We start from the raw sequence: 5,364 nt of genomic DNA on the forward strand, positions 1-5,364 counted from the left end.
AGGATTGAGGATTGAGAATTGAGGATTGCGGACTGAGTATTGAGGATTGCAGATTGAGTATTGTGGATTGAAAATTGAGGATTGAGGATTGATGATTGAGGATTGAGGATTGAAGATTGAGGATTGGTGATTGAGGATTGACGATTGAGGATTGAGTATTGAGGATTGAGAATTGAGGATTGATTATTGAAGATTGACTATTGAGGATTGAAGATTGAGGATTGAGGATTGAGGATTGAGGATTGAGGATTGAGGATGAGGGCTGAGGGTTGAGGGTAGAGGTTTGAGGTCTGAGGACTGAGGATTGAGGATTGAGAATTGAGGATTGAGGATTGAGGTTTGAAGATTGAGTATTGAGGATTGAAGGTTGAGGATTGAGGATTGAGGATTGAGGATCGAGTATTGAGGATTGAAGATTGAGGTTAGAGGATTGAGGATTGAGGATTGAGTATTGAAGATTGAGGATTGGGGACTGAGTGTTGAGGGTTGAATGATGAGAATTGATGTTTGTGGATAGAGATTTGAAAATTGCAGATTGAGTATTGAGTATTGAAAACAGTGAATTGATGATATTCTATTGAGGATTGATAATTGACAACTGATTGTTGAGGACTGAGGTCTGACGATTGAGGATTCAGGATTGAGGATACAGGTTTGAGGTTCGAGGACTGAGGATTGAGGATTGAGGATTGAGGTTTGAGGGTTGAGGAATGAGTATTGAGGATTGAAGATTGAGGATTGAGGATTGAGGATTGAGGATTGAGGATTGAGGATGAGGGCTGAGGGTTGAGGGTAGAGGTTTGAGGTCTGAGGACTGAGGATTGAGGATTGAGAATTGAGGATTGAGGATTGAGGTTTGAAGATTGAGTATTGAGGATTGAAGGTTGAGGATTGAGGATTGAGGATTGAGGATCGAGTATTGAGGATTGAAGATTGAGGTTAGAGGATTGAGGATTGAGGATTGAGTATTGAAGATTGAGGATTGGGGACTGAGTGTTGAGGGTTGAATGATGAGAATTGATGTTTGTGGATAGAGATTTGAAAATTGCAGATTGAGTATTGAGTATTGAAAACAGTGAATTGATGATATTCTATTGAGGATTGATAATTGACAACTGATTGTTGAGGACTGAGGTCTGACGATTGAGGATTCAGGATTGAGGATACAGGTTTGAGGTTCGAGGACTGAGGATTGAGGATTGAGGATTGAGGTTTGAGGATTGAGGAATGAGGATTGAGGATTGAAGATTGAGGATTGTGTACTGCGGATTGAACATTGAGGATTGAGGAATGAGGATTGAGGATTGAAGATTGAGGATTGAGGATTGGTGATTGAGGTTTGAGGACTGAGGATTGAGGATTGAGGATTGAGGATTGAGGATTGAAGATTGAGGATTGGGGACTGAGTGTTGAGGGCTGAGTGATGAGAATTGATGTTTGTGGATAGGGATTTGAAGATTGCAGGTTGAGTATTGAGTACTGAAACCTGTGAATTGAGGATACTCTATTGAGGATTAAGGATTGACAACTGATTGTTGAGGACTGAGGGCTGAGGATTGAGGATTCAGGATTGAGGATTGAGGACTGAGGATTGAGGATTGAGGATTGAGGATTGAGGATTGAGGATTGAGGATTGAAGATTGAGTATTGGGTATTGAGGATTGAACATTGAACAATGAGGATTGAGTATTGAGGATTGAGGATTGAGGATTGAGGATAGAAGATTGAATATTGATGATTGAAAATTGAGGATCGACGATTGAGGGTTGTGGATTGAGGACGAGGACTGACGGTTGAGTATTGATGTTTGAGGTCTGAGGATTGAGGATTGAGGATTGAGAATTGAGGACTGAGGATTGAGGATTGAAGATGGAGTATTGGGTGTTGAGGATTGAAGAATGTGGATTGAGGATTGAGGATTGAGGATTGAGGATTGAAGATTGAGGATTGAGTATTGAGGATTGAAGATTGAGGATTGAGGATTGAGGATTGAGGACTGAGAATTGAGGACTGAAGGTACAGGATTGAGGTTTGAGGACTGAGGATTGAGGATTGAGGATTTAGGATTGAGGATTGAAGATTGAGGATTGGGGACTGAGTGTTGAGGGCTGAGTGATGAGAATTGATGTCTGTGGATAGGGATTTGAAGATTGCAGGTTGAGTATTGAGTACTGAAACCTGTGAATTGAGGATACTCTATTGAGGATTAAGGATTGACAACTGATTGTTGAGGACTGAGGGCTGAGGATTGAGGATTCAGGATTGAGGATTGAGGACTGAGGATTGAGGATTGTGGATTGAGGATTGAGGATTGAGGATTGAGGATTGAAGATTGAGTATTGGGTATTGAGGATTGAACATTGAACAATGAGGATTGAGTATTGAGGATTGAGGATTGAGGATTGAGGATAGAAGATTGAATATTGATGATTGAAAATTGAGGATCGACGATTGAGGGTTGTGGATTGAGGACGAGGACTGACGGTTGAGTATTGATGTTTGAGGTCTGAGGATTGAGGATTGAGGATTGAGAATTGAGGACTGAGGATTGAGGATTGAAGATGGAGTATTGGGTGTTGAGGATTGAAGAATGTGGATTGAGGATATTCTATTGAGGAATGAGGATTGACAATTGATTGTTGAGGTCTTATGGCTGAAGATTGAGGATTCAGAATTGAGGATTCGTGGTGGAGGTTTGAGGACTGAGGATTGAGGGTTGAGGATTGAAAATTGAGGATTGAGGATTGAGGATTGAAGATTGAGGATTGGGTATTGAGGCTTGAAGAATGAGGATTGAGGATTGAGGATTGAGGATTGAGGATTGAGGATTGAAGATTGAGTATTCAGGATTGGAGATTGACGATTGAGGGTTGAGGACCGAGGATTGAGGATTGAGGATTGAAGATTGAGTATTGACAATTGATTGTTGAGGACTGACGGCTGAAGATTGAGCATTCAGGATTGAGGATTCCGGATTGAGGTTTGATGACTGAGGATTGAGGGTTGAGGGTTGAGGATTGAGGATTCAGGATTGAGGATTGACGATTGACGCTTGAGGATTGAAGAATGAGGATGGAGGATTGAAGAGAGAGGACAGAGTATTGAGGTCTGAGTGTTGAGAGTTGATGTTTGAGGATTGCGATTTGATTATTGAATATTGAGGATTGAGTATTGAATCATGAGAATTCAGGGTATTCTATTGAGTATTGAGAATTGAGGATTGATGGTTGAGTATTGAGGATTGATGTTTGAGGGTTGTGTGTTGAATATTGAGGATTGAGGATTGAGGATTGAAGATTGAGGATTGAGGATTGAAGATTGAGTATTGATGATTGAAGATTGAGGATTGAGGATTCATGTTTGAGGATTGAGGACGGGGACTGACGGTTGAGTATTGAGGTTTGAGGATTGAGGATTGAGGATTGAGGACTGAGGATTGAGGATTGAGGGTTGTGGATTGAGGACGAGGACTGAGGGTTGAGTATTAATGTTTGAGGTCTGAGGATTGAGGATTGAGGATTGAGAATTGAGGATTGCGGACTGAGTATTGAGGATTGCAGATTGAGTATTGTGGATTGAAAATTGAGGATTGAGGATTGATGATTGAGGATTGAGGATTGAAGATTGAGGATTGGTGATTGAGGATTGACGATTGAGGATTGAGTATTGAGGATTGAGAATTGAGGATTGATTATTGAAGATTGACTATTGAGGATTGAAGATTGAGGATTGAGGATTGAGGATTGAGGATTGAGGATTGAGGATGAGGGCTGAGGGTTGAGGGTAGAGGTTTGAGGTCTGAGGACTGAGGATTGAGGATTGAGAATTGAGGATTGAGGATTGAGGTTTGAAGATTGAGTATTGAGGATTGAAGGTTGAGGATTGAGGATTGAGGATTGAGGATCGAGTATTGAGGATTGAAGATTGAGGTTAGAGGATTGAGGATTGAGGATTGAGTATTGAAGATTGAGGATTGGGGACTGAGTGTTGAGGGTTGAATGATGAGAATTGATGTTTGTGGATAGAGATTTGAAAATTGCAGATTGAGTATTGAGTATTGAAAACAGTGAATTGATGATATTCTATTGAGGATTGATAATTGACAACTGATTGTTGAGGACTGAGGTCTGACGATTGAGGATTCAGGATTGAGGATACAGGTTTGAGGTTCGAGGACTGAGGATTGAGGATTGAGGATTGAGGTTTGAGGGTTGAGGAATGAGGATTGAGGATTGAAGATTGAGGATTGTGTATTGCGGATTGAACATTGAGGATTGAGGAATGAGGATTGAGGATTGAAGATTGAGGATTGAGGATTGGTGATTGAGGTTTGAGGACTGAGGATTGAGGATTGAGGATTGAGGATTGAGGATTGAAGATTGAGGATTGGGGACTGAGTGTTGAGGGCTGAGTGATGAGAATTGATGTTTGTGGATAGGGATTTGAAGATTGCAGGTTGAGTATTGAGTACTGAAACCTGTGAATTGAGGATACTCTATTGAGGATTAAGGATTGACAACTGATTGTTGAGGACTGAGGGCTGAGGATTGAGGATTCAGGATTGAGGATTGAGGACTGAGGATTGAGGATTGAGGATTGAGGATTGAGGATTGAGGATTGAGGATTGAAGATTGAGTATTGGGTATTGAGGATTGAACATTGAACAATGAGGATTGAGTATTGAGGATTGAGGATTGAGGATTGAGGATAGAAGATTGAATATTGATGATTGATAATTGAGGATCGACGATTGAGGGTTGTGGATTGAGGACGAGGACTGACGGTTGAGTATTGATGTTTGAGGTCTGAGGATTGAGGATTGAGGATTGAGGATTGAGGATTGAAGATTGAATATTGATGATTGAAGATTGAGGATCGACGATTGAGGGTTGTGGATTGAGGACGAGGACTGTGGCTTGAGTATTGGTGTTTGAAGTCTGAGGATTGAGGATTGAGGATTGAGATTTGAGGATTGAGGATTGAGCATTGAAGATTGAGGATTCGGTATTGAGGACTGAAGAATGAGGTTTGAGGAGTGAGGACTGAGGATTGAGGATTGCAGTTCGAGTATTGAGGTTTGAAGGTTGAGGATTGAGGATTGAGGATTGTGGATTGAGGATTGAGGATTGAGGATTGAAGATTGATTATTGAGGATTGAAGATTGAGGATTGAGGATTGAGGATTGAGGATTGAGGATTGAAGATTGAGGATTGGGGATGAAGGATTGACGATTGAGTATTGAGCATTGAGGATTGAGAATTGAGGATTGTGGATTGAGTATTGAGGATTGAGGATTGAGGATTGAAGATTGAATATTGATGATTGAAGATTGAGGATCGAGGATTGAGGGTTGTGGATTGAGGA

Source organism: Calliopsis andreniformis, unplaced genomic scaffold, assembly GCF_051401765.1.
Source record: "Calliopsis andreniformis isolate RMS-2024a unplaced genomic scaffold, iyCalAndr_principal scaffold0052, whole genome shotgun sequence".
NCBI classification, from domain to species: domain Eukaryota; kingdom Metazoa; phylum Arthropoda; class Insecta; order Hymenoptera; family Andrenidae; genus Calliopsis; species Calliopsis andreniformis.